Source organism: Hipposideros armiger, unplaced genomic scaffold, assembly GCF_001890085.2.
Source record: "Hipposideros armiger isolate ML-2016 unplaced genomic scaffold, ASM189008v1 scaffold_224, whole genome shotgun sequence".
Lineage (NCBI taxonomy): Eukaryota > Metazoa > Chordata > Mammalia > Chiroptera > Hipposideridae > Hipposideros > Hipposideros armiger.
This window is the reverse complement of record NW_017731574.1, coordinates 796,755-810,702: the sequence shown is the minus strand read 5'-3', so window position 1 is coordinate 810,702 and position 13,948 is coordinate 796,755. Positions and strand designations below refer to the sequence as shown.

General features: G+C 49.5%; 1 protein-coding gene across 1 annotated transcript in view; it reads left to right on the top strand.

Annotated features, from left to right (window-relative positions):
• The first annotated feature begins 11,955 nt into the window (after positions 1-11,955).
• Positions 11,956-13,948, top strand: part of CHST8 (carbohydrate sulfotransferase 8) — a 141,496-nt gene continuing 139,503 nt past the window's right edge. Inside the window, exon 1 of the mRNA XM_019654469.1 lies at positions 11,956-12,317. The gene's annotated coding sequence lies outside the window, so the exon portion shown is untranslated. The remainder of the gene's footprint in view (positions 12,318-13,948) is intronic.

Genomic DNA, 13,948 nt, shown 5'->3' with positions numbered 1-13,948 from the left:
TCAGCTCAAGGTGCCATGTTCAGTCTTAGTTGTGGGTGGGCATAGCCCACCATCCCATGTGGGAGTTGAACCGGCAACCTTGTTGTTAGGAGCACGTGCTCTCACCAGCTGAGCCATCCTGCCACCTGTTGGCAGCTCAGCAGCAGCTCAGCTCGGGCACAGCTCACTGGCCTATGTGGGAATTGAACCGGCGACCCTGTTGCTCAGAGCTTGTGCTCTTAACCAACTGAGCCACTTAGCCGGCCTACAGTATCTTTTATGTGACTGATTATTCTAGACATTTCACCCCGACAAAGTGAACCCTCTCAGTCCAGCCTCTGTCATACATGTGTCCAACTAATATTCATTGAGCACCTGTTACATGCCAGGTGCATCTGGAAATACAGCAGTGAACATGGCATACATGGTCTCTGGCCTCATGAAGCTTTTACTCCAGTGGGTCTTTCTCATTAGACACTTAGTGTCCTTATGCTGGAGCTAGAACCCTAAGGTGTCACGTTGGAAAATCAGTCATCGCCACAGCCATTGCCTCTGGGCTTGTGGAGAATGAGGATGAAACTGTAGTTTGGGAAACAATTTTAAAGAAATATTTCCATTGTAGAATTAAAAAAAAAAAGACAGAAAACATGAGCTGAACAAATGTATAGCTTAAGGAATTATAACAACCACCAGATCAAGGAATAGCACGCCGCCAACCATCCCCAGAAGCCTCCCATGTGCCTCCTCAACATCTCAACAGCCTTCCTCCCTGAAGAAGTGACCTGTCTCCCGACTTTGATACTCATCTATTCTTTCTTTACAATTTATCACCTGCATGCACCTTCCTAGACATTTGTTGTAGTCTTGTCGTTTAAAAAAAATTGGATCTATCTGTTGAATCTCTTTCAAGCTACAGGTTTCCCCCCCCTCCATCCCTTTCTTTTCTTTACAATGTATCTGCTAAAGAACCTGAGCCTTTTGACCCCCAGGTTCCCACTGTCTGGGTTCTACTGATTGATACTCTTGGTGTGGTTCAAGACATTCCCCTGAGTTTCCTGCAAATTAGCGGCTGGATCCAGAAGTTTGTTCAGACCCAGGTTCAGTCCTTTGGGCAAAACTATAGGTGGCATTGCATTCTTTCATCAGGAGGCACGTGATGTCTGTTTGCTTCTCTTTTTATAGGATTAACAGCTGTGGCTGCACAATACCTAGCTCTGTTCATTCACTGGGGGTTTCAAAACGGCAACATTCTAACTCTATCATTTCTTTTTCATGTATTAACTTGAGTACTTCTATAAAGAGATGCTTCCACTCATCTACCACTTGGCTACCCGGTGGTGCAGTTCACATATTAAAGGCAGGATAAATGTTTGATTCTTTTCCTTTATTTACCAGTTTTTTGAGAGAATAAATTTGTTCTTTATCCTCTGAAGGTGATGATGTTTTTAAGTAGCTTTATAAATTAAAAGTTTAAATATACGTATTTGATGGGTTTTAATCCGTTACAATTATAATCTTTATTGAAGCTCAAATGGTTCCATATTTGGCCACTGGGAGCCTTTTGCAGATGGTTCTGATGTACTATTAAAATCATCTTTCAGTCTCTTCTAGCCTCCTTGCTATCTGGTATCTATCTAGACTCCTTGCTATCTACAGAGAGCTAGGGGATCTATCTACTTATTATCTATCTATCTATCTATCTATCTATCTATCTATCTATCTATCTATCATCTTTAAAAAAAGCATCAAGAAAATTAGTAAACAAGCCACAGACTTGGAGAAAATACTGTAAAATACATACCTGATAAAGGACTGTTATCCAAAATATACAAAGAAATAAAAAGAATGAGCTATCAAGCCACAGAAAGACATGAAAGGAACTTCAATGCATGTTGCTAAGTGAAGGAGGCCAATGTGAAAAGGCTATATCTGTATGATTCTGACTATATGACATCCTGAAAAAGACAAAATTATGGAGATGTAAAAAAGACCAGTGGTTGTCAGGGGTTGGGGAAGAGGAGGAGGGAGGGAGCGATGAATAGGTGGAGCACAGGAGACTTTTAGGGTAATGAAACTATTGTGTATGATACTGTAATAGTGGATACATGTTATTATACACGTGTCAAAATCCATAGACTATACAACCCTAATGTAAACAATGGACCTCAGTTGATATTGGTCAATGTTGGTACATTGATTGTTACAAATGTACCACTGACACTGGATGTTGATGGTGGGAGGCTGTGTGTGTGAGCGTGTATGTGAGCGTGTGTGTGTGTGTGTGTGTGTGTGTGTGTGTGTGTGTGGTGGGGAAAGAGGATGGATATAGGGGAACTTGCTGTACTTTCCACTCGGTTATGCTGTGAACCTAAAACAGCTCTAAAAAATTAATTCTACTAATTAACAAAGATAACATGCCTCAAGAGTGTATACTGATGCTTCCAATTCAAGTTCAGAATTATTGGGTGTTTACTTAAACTCTTCTTTCTTATGCTTGAATTCCTTTTTCTCACCCAAAATCCTAGTTCTCAAGGGAAGAGATGACAGAATCAGAATATCCAACAGTTACTCATTTACTTTATCCCATATTTCATGCACAATAGTCTCAGTGCAAAACATTAATACTACTCAATAAACATCATTATTGAAAACAGTTAAATTTTTTCCATTCTCTTATCCTTTCCTCATTCTCTTATCCTTCCCATTTATAAATAGCTGAACTATATCTATATTGTCAGAGCACATAGTCATTACATACTGTACTCTTTCATTTTAATCATTTATTCTTAATTCCATAAACAATCAAATATTTAATGTTCATTTCCTTATGTTGATGTCACTCTAGTCACTTTGGTTCTCTAGGAGATCATTCAGGAAGCACCCATGGCAACAATATTTCCTGAATTTTTGCATATTGGTAAGAGTTTGTACCCTTTATACTTGAAAGTCAGTTTCCCTAGATCCTTGGTTCACATTTTATTTTCTTGAGAGTCTTAAGCATAGTATTCTATTTTCTTGTGGCACAAGTGTTGTAGTCAAAAAGTTGATGATTTATCCAATTTTCTATCCCCTACAAATCATGAGCTATCTCTGCATATTCAAGGGATTTTTCTTTTTCTTAAAGTCATTTTTTTTCTAAAAGTATGCCCTGATATTGGCCATCCCGAGTCAATACTCTCAGGAATGTGATCTCAGGACCTTTCAATATGTAGTTTCAACCTTTTCTTATTTCTGAAAGGTTTTCTTGAATTATAGCTTTTAATATTAGTTCTGTTCCCTGCGTTTGCTTTTTTCTTCAGGGTCACCTGTTCTCTGTATGTTTGATCTTCTCTACCTGGCTTCAAGATTTGTCGCTTTCTCTTGAACCCTTTGTAGCATGCTCATTTCTTTTTGATTTCTAAAATTTCCACTTTTCCACCTTCTAGTTCTTCTAAGGCATTATCTGTTGTGTTCATTCACTCTTGTATTTTTTTCTAGTTTAGTCTTGATTTCTGAATTTTTTTTCTTTAACACCTAATTATTTCCTGAGTTCGTTATTTCATTTCTGTTTCTACTTCTGATTGGAATTGTTTTTTCCTATCTAATAACATTTTCTTAATTTATTTTATCTGGCTCTTCCATTTCCTTCCCCTCTAGTGTTCCTGCTGTGTTCAATTTTGATTCTTCTTTCAGCAGCATCTCCTCAGCGTGGGGTCTTGTCCCGGAAGAAAGACCTGGCTGGTCAGTTTCAAGAGTTTACGGGGGGCCAGGCGGCTCCATCCCCTTTAAACCTTCTTACCTTATACCTTTCGCACTTCCACGCTATTGGAGTGGGCAAAATGCCTCCCAGTTTCAGCTACTGTTCTAAAATGGGGTTTCTGTGATTTCTAGTAAATACTAATTGGTATTTTAGGGGGGCTTGTGTTTTCAGGCATGGCAAACACCCTGTTTCTTCCCTTTGCTAGTATTTTGATATTTGGGTATATTGCCCACTAGTTTTATCGTGGATGTGTCCCATATGTTTTTGGCCTTGCTATGTAGTTAGTTGGTCTATTTTTATTAGGGGATTCAAGGAGATTCAAAACTATATCACTAGCACTGCTTCCATTGTCTCAAAAACACTCCAGGAAGAACTTTTAACATTGACACTTTAATACCACCAGGAAATGCATTATCACAACCAAACCAGAGGAGAAAAACTATATAAACAGTCATTTGGGTAGAGTGTCTTGTGCTGATTAGGACATTGTAGCAGACCCTGTTGGTCCCCTCAGCCCATCTGAGTTCAACCCAGGAGATATTTCCAACCTTAAACTGTTACTTCTCTCTCCTCTCTCTAAAGCGTTCTCTGTGCCTTAAAATCTTGTCGGCCTGCCTTGCGTTCCCTGAGATCACTCTTAAATAAACTACCTGAACCCAAATGTCTGTCTCGGGTCCGCTTTTGGGGGAACACAACCCAAGACAAGACACTAAGCTGTGTTCCAATAACCTTGCCTATTTCAAACATCTCCCATGTAGTAAAAGCTGCTTATGATTTTTTCAAAAGTGGAATGAGGTTAGCTTAACATTTTTAATAGCCTTTGCTGAGACATCTTTTTATTATACAAAAATGAAATGCTTGTCTTTCTTTGTCTACACCCTCTTTATTCTCTCAAAAGGCCGTGGTTGATTAGCCGTTTCCCCTAGACATTGTCTTTCCTAAAGCTAGGTTTGTTTATCAGAATACAACAAGCCTGCCTTGTAATTGTAGAGTCTATTCTTTTTCTGGGCATAGAAGTGAGAGTCCTTTATCTCTATGTGCCAGAGTATCCTTTGTGTTAAACAAAATATGTATTGAATTATTGTCCCCTGGTTCTCTGTGGCTGTGAGTCTTATGAGTAAGGACAAGCCAGGTAAGATTAGATCAGGTCAAATGCCACCTCTTCCATTACGCCCTCCTTGATCTCCTGGGAAGATGCTTCAGCCATCTCTCTCGTGGCTCCATTACACTCTGACTTGCACTCTAGTCTGTCTGTCTGTCTGTCTAGCTGTCTACTGTCTTCCTCTTTGATGGTGAGCTGCTTTCCCCTTTGCCTCCCTCCCTCCATCCTGTTCCTAACAGTCCCTCAACAAAGGCTTAACTGGGCAGTCTATGCCTAAAGGCAGGTGGCTTGGGCAGCTGTAAAAGGGGCTGGGCTTCACCCTTGAGCCTGCCACCAGACGGTGCATCATCTCAGCATATTTCTAACCGTGGCTGAGCAGGACCCACGCCCCACCCCCCTTGAGTCTTGCACAAGGCACCAAAGCTGGCACAGGCACGAAGTGTGGACTCGTTTGAGCATAAGACATCACCGCTAAGAGCAAGCAGACAGGAAGCTCCGTTTGAAGACAGGGATGGGGAACAGAGTGTGACAGGCTTCACGCTGGGAACGGCAGGGCTGCCTTTATGCCACAGGGCCCTTCGCATGGTGTCAAAAGAGGAGGTTCGGGTTGTCTTGTTTTTTAAAAGCTGATTTTAAATACTACTGATAGCAAGATGTCTCTGGCACGGAAGCCAACAGGGAGGCAATGGCTCACTGTTTCCATAGCTACCGACAGGACGCCACTGGGCAGTGCTCTGAACTCCAGAGCATCTTGGGTTCTGCCTGCAGGATGAAGTTCCTGGGCTCTGGGAGAACTCCGCAATGAAGTGGCAGTTGCTTATCTCAGTTTCTGTCACAAGTGCCTTCTATTTTCAGCGACAGGGTTTAATGTCTCCAGGTATCCAAGGGTTTCCCTGCAGAACACTCCTGCCCCCCAGGAATCCTGCGAAGCTGTGAAGATGTCCTTCTGCAGGTCATGTCATCTCCTTCCAAAGCCTAGTGACCTTGGGGCCTTCTCAGCACCGGAGGATGGCTTAGCAGCACTGGGAGGAGAGTTTCCTGAGCACCTGGCTGACTCTCAGTTACATGCTGTACATGGGATAGGAGGGGTAGACAGTAAGTTTTAGCATCACCTGCTTCCAATTTGGAAAACATTTGGAAGGTCTGAGGAAGCAAACCCTCTCAGGCGTTTCCAGTTTCTCCTTCTCGGGGAACCAGCAGCAAGCCTTCTGTCCAAGGCTAACTTGGGCGTTTCCCGTAGAGGCCTCCTCTCACAGAAGGGTGGGCGGCAGAGGCTGTGGGTCAGGGAGAGGCCCACGGCTTTGGGTGCTGGACTGGATCTGGCCTTCCTCATCTGCTTCCTTGGATGTCCCTCAGAGGGGAATGCTGCCTGATTGATGGCTCTTCCTGATCTCGTCTCCTTGGATTCATCAGCCACCAGGCTTTTGTTTTCAGTCCTGGTGGAGAGAGACTCATACTGCCAGGCGTTGTGTGGGCTCCCGACGAAGTGTGAAAATACCACTTGCTCAGGATCGCCTGAGAAGGACGGTACCTGCCGTTGTTTTTCTATCTCCCCTGAGGCTGCCCACGTGGTTTATGGCACAATATGCCTATGCTAAGAGGGTCTGGGAAAACCTTGAGACTGCATTTGAGAGACTTTTAGAGTGTCTGTCCTTGGGCAAGCAACAATTGCTACTGAGCTTAGCGACCCCTTTGCTTTTCAGCTCTGAGGGCTCCAGGATGAGGTCTTTCCAGCCTGGCTGTGAAATTGTCCATTATCTTTGTGTTGCAATTTTAAGCCCATCTGATTATGAACCTCCCAAGTCAGGGAAGTCTCAGGGTACCCATCTGTATCCAGTGGCATACTCCCCATGGTATCTGATGTTTCTGGAATGTTCCGGTAGACATATTTTGTTCAGTTCAAAGCAATCCTTTCTTTCCTTTCAAAATCTCCAAAACCTGATTTTTAATGCTGAGCATTAAATTTAGAATAGCGTTCAAGTTTGCATTTAAAATAAAAAAAAAATGCTTTTAGCTCTCAGCAGCTCAGAAGATACTTAAGCCCCACTTTCCTACCACATGATGGAAAGCGATGAACTGATTTACAGCCCTTGGTAAGGGCAGAGGAGATCTGAAAATGCACTCTGGACGGATGGGGCTGGAATGGAGATCCTGCCCTCAGAGGCGCCGCTGCCCCTCTCAGACCCCCCAGAGTCCTACATGACGCTGAGAATCCTACAGCCACTCTTCTCTGGGAAATGACCAGCAAGCACATAAAAGAAGGAAGAGTCATGTCAATCAGGGCTCAGCCAGAGGGAGCCCTGGAGAATCAGCAAGCTCTCCAATTAGCGAGCGTTTAAAAAGAAATGCAATTTATTTGTGTCATACAGTGATTCCCTCATTTTAATAGTCACCTCAGTTAATGACTAACAACATATAGCCCAAAAAGGAAGGTCAGCCAAGCAAACCTGATGGACTTGAGAGACTGTTTCTAATGAGCTCACTTGTATCTGGATGCAGATAGATGCAGAGAAATGCCACAGAGACAAGAGGAGTCAAAATCCACGCATTCTCCAAGGCCGGGGACACTCGTCCCCCACAAGCCTATTTCCCACTGTCTTTGACAGTGAAAGAGTAAACTTCAGGTCGGCCATGCATGACACGAATGCTAAATTAGTTTGATCCTAATTAAACAGCATTTACTGAATTGCGACATATAAATATTTTAGAATTTGAAACTCTTTAGCCCAAAGCAAAAAAGAGAATCTCTATCATTTCTGTTCAGGATCTATTGGACCCCACTTTAGACAGTGTCCTCTCCCCCCTACATGGGCAGGCCTCTGGAGGATGATCAGGCTCAAGAACTGACCATCAGCAGACCACCTCAGGTTGATTTTTTTTTTTTAATTAAGAAGCACTAAAGTGAACTTGAGCTTGGCAAAACCTCAACAGAGAAACCAGGCTGGCTCTGAGCCCAATTCACATGGATGGGCTGGACTTGGACTTGGGCCTGGCTCCTTCTTGGACTCTGGGGTCAGCAAAGACCCATCTGCAGACCTGCTCATTTTTTTGTTGAGAGAAAAGGTGCCCCTCCTGGAGACCCCAAGGGTCCTCTAGCCCTCTGTCCTCCTGGATGATCAGTTCCCCCTCTTCCCTGTGAGGTCCCCCAATGTCTTTTCAAGAAGTCCCTCCTTTTTTTTTTGCTCGTTAGCCACAGTCATTTGTTATTATGTGTTACCCAGAAAGCCGAATCTGTGCATCCACTGTCGTTTGTGCTCAGGACAGACGCTGGCATCGCCTTAGCCTGCCCAAGACCTGCCCAAGAACTATTCTTATGCCCTGAGGAATGATGGTGGAATTTCAGATATTATAACAGGGGTAAGGGATGTAGGGGTGCCTGGAACCCCTAGCAGCATGGCTAACGTAGGGGACTCTCGCACAGGCATGCTGACATCAGGAAATTTCAGGCGACTCAACACAGAAAAAACAAAGCAACCCATTTTCTCCAGCTCCTTGGAAACCCAAGCAGTGACAACAACAACAACCAAAAAAGGGTCATGGGGAGAGTAGAAAAAGCACAGAGAAGGGACATTCATTCAATTAAGTTCCCAGATAACCAAGGGCAACCTTGGGGCCTCCTTTCCAGGTGAGGAATTTGGGGGTATTGTGGAATCACTCAGGCCTGGTGGGGGCCTAAGAGCCTGGGCTTCACACCTCTCACTGTTCAAATGGGGGGAAGGCTTGGCCACCATCCCACACCAGGGCCATAGCAGAGGCAACTGAGGAAGACAACTCTGTTCCCACAAAGAGTGTCCTATCTGGATAGTGCTCTGGTCAGCATGTCACAGTGTATTGAACTGACTTGGGAAACCTTGGGGTGACAGTATTTTAGAGGCCAGTACAAGGCCAAATGCTTGACACCCATGCCCTGAGGTGGCTAATCTGAGTGTGACTCAGAGGAGATAGGGATCCACTTTCCATAATGCTTTTACACTTTTCACCTTATCTGAGGGTCCCTGCTGCCGGGAGCAGGGCAGAGTCTATTGTCCTCGCTTTACAAATGCAGAAACAGGCTGGGAAGGGCTAGGAGACATGCTCAAGACCTCCCAGCTGGCGCCTTGACGAGCTGAAACAGACCCCCTGATCCATCCCGTCATTCTCTTCTTTCTCTCATGGGATACAGAGAGACAGGTGTTCCCAGACCCACCACTTCAGATGGTTCCCATTCCTCCCGCTTGAGAATAGGGCTCTGGTTCTTCTCACAGCGATAGGATGGAAGGTTTGGGACTCAGGCCAACAGTAGGTGGGAATCTTTGCTCCAGAGAATGTCCTGGGCCCAGAGCCAGGGGAGAAAGGAGGTGCTTTGCCTGCTGCCCACCACCAAACCTGGTCGGTCAGGCCCCATCTTCCCAGGCCCACCCCTTTGGGCAGCAAACAGTGCCTTCTGAACACCTCTGTTACCTCTTCTGGTGCTTGGGTTGTGGACTCACGGGGCCAGCCAATGAAAATATCTTTTCACCTTAGTTGGAATGCAAAGGGACACGTTTCCCACTAATCTTTCAGGGGAGGCACACATATCAAAAACTGCAAGTGGACACCCAAGCTTCATAATGGGGATTTGCAGCATTTCTCCGCCTCCCTCGCTGCAGAGGCCGAGCCTGACTTTCCAAAAAGGGCACACAGCCGTGGGCAAATCCTGTGGAGGACACTCAGTGCGCATTGGTGCCAGTGGCCTCTGGCCCCCTTTGGGGATTTCCCCAAAGGCCTTTCAAAACAAGAAGCAGTCTGAGTGACAAATGGGAAATATAGCAGATGGATGTCGAAGGAATGCAGCATCGTTGATTCCTAGAGGCATCTGCCTGACTATTAGATGCAAATAAGTGCTAATAAGTACAGTTGGAGAAGCTAATGGAAAAACCACCCTTCCCAAGAGGATCACTGCATGCAGATGCACAGGGCAAGTGGGGTGGCCTGACCAGTCCCTCTTGCTGCTAATGCTGGCGAAGCTTGTGTAGACTCATCCTGTGGAAGTAGAGCCTGTGTAGACTTGTCCCATAGTAGCATTTGTGGTCCAGAGTCTCTTGGCTATAGGATTGGCCCCAGGGAATGGGACCTCCTCTTTTCATCCTCTCCCCACACTGCCCAATGAGTGTGTGTGTGTGTGTGTGTGTGTGTGTGTGTGTGTGCCCATGGGTACTGAAGAGCTTCCCTTGACCACCAGGCCTTTTCAGTGGCTGCCCAGACAATCAGTGGCTCTGACCCCAGGTGGTGAGAGGGCTGGAGGTACCGGGACAAGAAGACACAGGAGTAGGCATAGGGTCAGTGCACTCGGCCAGTAGGGCAAGTAGCTTTCTGCTTACTTCATCCACCCCCTAAAACACCATCTTCTTTCCTTCCTCTCTGCTCTGACAGCTTTTAGAAGTGGGTTGAATAAGGCTTCCACTGCCCTGTCCTTCCTGACACTTGAGTCCTTGTCCCTTACATTTCATTAGTCCGATCTGCACCTGACTGAGGTGGAGAGGAGCGATTTCGGCCATTATACATGCTCCCTCCCCCACCCCACCCCCACCCCAATAACACGAAGCCAGTGGAGCATGGCTGGGCCAGTGCTTTGGGACTTGAGCTTATAGTCTCTGAGCTCAGGGTGTTGCAGAAAGGAGCCCAGCATCAAACTTATGCCACTTTGGAATCAGCAGCCCAATCCTGGTTCTGCCATCCTCCAGGTGTACGGACTCCAGCAACTTGGTGGCATTCTGGTACTTCACTTTCATTACCTGTAAACAGGCATGATAATTTAGCCTACTTTGTTCCTGCAGGAATTAAGGAAGATCATGATAACACTGGTATGCTTCAGTTTGTGTCTCACCTTTCCTGCTCTATCTGAATGCTCTGGGCTTACCTGGGGCATGCAGGGGGCCTGAGGGCTGCCCTGGGTAGAATCTGGGTACCACCTAGGCCTACCAGAGCTCTAGTGTTGGGAGCGCCCAAGCCTTCCTCAGGAGGGGCTCTGCTCTCTGTCAGAGCTGCCTGAGCCCTCCCTTCTCTGTCCCTTCAAGGGCCATGAATCCATCCCAGTCCCCAACTTCATCCTACACTCTGGGTTAACTGGATGGAGATAGCAGGCTAACCAGGCAGCAGATGAAATGAGAGAGAGGAGGGGGTGAGCATCCTTCATTTTATTTTACTAATGGTTTCTCTGCAGGCTTTTGAAAATAGTGGGTGTCCCTTCAAGACAAAGAGGGGACTGACTTACACAGGTTTATGTAGTTCCTGTGAGAAGCCAGCCCAGCATCTTAACTGACACCTGCTTGCCCCTGCAGGTGGGGGCTACCCTTTCTCAGCAAGAACTGGAATCAGAGCCCCACTCCCCCTTTATTTCCATGCTCTGCCCTGGTGCTGTGTGGCTGTGGACCTGGTACATCCCCATTCTGTTGTTGGTGTGTATAGGGAGGGGGTCACTTGACCCAGGTTGACCTCGTTCACAACCCTCCCACCCCACCCTCCCAGCTCTCAGGCCTATGACCAAACAGGGACTCTGAGGAGGTAGCCCTTACAGGGAAGCCTGGGTCATGGGGCACTTGAAGCAGAATCCAGAGCCCAGGAATTTGAGCATTGGCGCGGACACCGGGAGGCCGCCTTAGACTTGGACCGAATTCTACCGAGTCTGGATTTCTCAGACTCTTCCTCGGGATCAACGCTCTGCGGCCCGGAAGCCTCGAGTCCTGGGCGCGCACCCCAGTCCAGCTGTGGTCACGACCCGCTCGGATGACGCCTTGTTCTTTTCCCGGATCGGCGCGAGCATGCGACCCACCGGGGCAGTGGCAGCCCTCTGGCCGCGGTCTGGAGCCAAGTGACAGCTGGGAGTCCAGCTCTCAGGGAACCCGGGAGACGCACGCGGCTCTTGACACGACAGCCTCCACCCCCGCGGCCGCAGGGCCGCGCCCGGCGGCGACTCCTTCCCAACGCTCAGCCGGTGGGGCCGCGGGAGCTGCAGAGCGCGCGTGGGCGAGGCGCCCGTGAGCTCCGGGGAGGGGCCAGCAGATCGCAGGAGCGATCCCCTCCGGGGCCGGGCTACCACGGTCGCCACCACTACCGCGGGGCGGGGCGGGGCCCAGGCCGGGGGCGGGGCACCGGGCGGGCGCGCCGCTATTTCCAGCCGTGCCTGAGGCTTCGCTCGCACTTAGCTGGGAGCCTTCCCGGCGCGCAAGCCGGGTCCGGCGGCGCTGTGGGGAGGAGAGAAGAAGAGAAGGTGGCAGCGGCAGGCGGAGCACAGACCCGGGCTGGAGACTGAGGAGGAACACGCCACCGCGCCCTCTCTCTCTCCTGCGCTCTCGGGCCCCCGGCCCCACGCCGCACGCCTCACCCACCGCACGGGGTTGCGCTGGGAGTGGGCCCTAACCAAACTGCGGGGAGGGAGGTCCTCCCTGCCGCCCCAGCGCCCCAGAACCGAGGATTTGCCGTGGAGGTCTGTACCCGGGCTGGAGGCACCCGCGGCCGCGAGAGAGCCTTCTGCGCCAGGTAAGTGCGCTGCGTGCCCGCACCACCCCTGTCTCCGCCCTGTGCGGGCTCCCGGCCGGGAGGGGCTCCCTGAAGGGTCCCAGGAGGGCCGGGGACTGCACTGCGCCCCAGCCCCGCGAACTCACGGGGAGAAGAGTCGGATGCCGGGGGCTGAGATAAGGCGTGCAGGGTTCCGGTCTGGCCACACTTTGGGGATCGGCTCCAGTAGTGGGAACTTTAATTAGACTTTTGCTCCTTGGATTTCACTTGCCGCCGCGCGTCTGTAAATTGCCGCCCCTCGGGCTCCCTGGGTCCCTGCGGGTTCTCTGTTTCTCTTCCCGGACCTGGCTGCTGGGCGCGGGGAGGCAGCGTCGGACTTCGCGAGGGCCAGGCTGGAGAGCCCATGGCACCCAGGGCTTTCCCGCGCTCTCGGGACTGGGACTCCGGGGCGGATTGTGGCGGGCCGGGGCGAGGGAGGAGTTAGAGGCTGCCTCCGGCTTCCTATCAAGCGGCGAAAGGTATCCCTGCACTCCTCCGCGCGCGTCCCCACCCTGCGATTCTCCAGGGCACCGGCCTGTCTGGCACCCGAGGCGAGTGTGTGTGCGTCAGTGATTGGTGAAGGTGTGTGCGTGCGTGTGTCCAGGGGTGCGGTAGTCCGAGCCTCGGGCGGCCCTGGTGGACGATGAAAAAAAAAATCCGCTTTGCCACGGGACCCAGCCGAGCTCTGGCGGCGGCTGCAACTCTAGCTGCTGGCTTCTAGTTCTGAACACCAGCTCTGTCGTCGCCGGAGGCCGGCAGGGCCAGGCGAAGTCGCCTTCGCCGGTTTTGTCAGTGTCAGTGCTGGCACTTAGGTCGAGGGTGACCCCCAACTCCCTTCTCCTGCGCAGGACTCTCGCCGCCCTAACTTTCGCGGTACAGCTGGTCTCCAGGCCCCGCCACCCCCACCCCGAGCAGGCGCAACAGCCACGCAGCACCCTGGCCTGTGGGCACTCGCTGCCCGGCTGTCTGACCTAATGGAGAAGTAAGGGGCCCTATCCTGGGGCTTCCTGTCCCGTAGCCGTCGCCGGTTTCGCCGGGGACCCTGGGTTCGTGGGCTTCCTCTCTGAGCCGAGACTGTGCTATATGCTAAGGGGAATAGACGTCCAGGTTCTCTATATCTGCGTGGCCCGGATTTGCCCCCAGCAGTAGAGCAGGCGGGAGAAGCAGTTGAATAAAGGGCCCACAGCCCCTCAGGAGTGAACGGTGGGAGGGGCTGCAGCAGAGCGGTAAGGGGGCAAACGAGCCCCTTCCCCATCCCTGGGTGCTTACAAGCTGTATTCCCAAAACCCCTTTCTTTGGGTAACCTGCCACATCTGAGTTCACCTTGACCCTTGCCCATGGAGCTGAGAACTTTTCCTAAGTGCCCCTACAACAGCCCAGCCTCTGGAGCAAGACTGTGTCAGAGTCCTCTTTAAAATTTCTCAACTGTCATGGCCTCTGCTCGCCCTCTGTCCCTGTTCCAAAGGCAAGGTAGACTGGCCGCAGGAAGGGGTCCCTGGAGGAGACCCTTTTTTAATCCACACATCCCACTATATATGGCAGGAACTGGGTCTGGGGAGCCCTTGGGGGGTTGGGGGGAGTGGAAGCACATTCATTCCAGAGCCTTCATCATC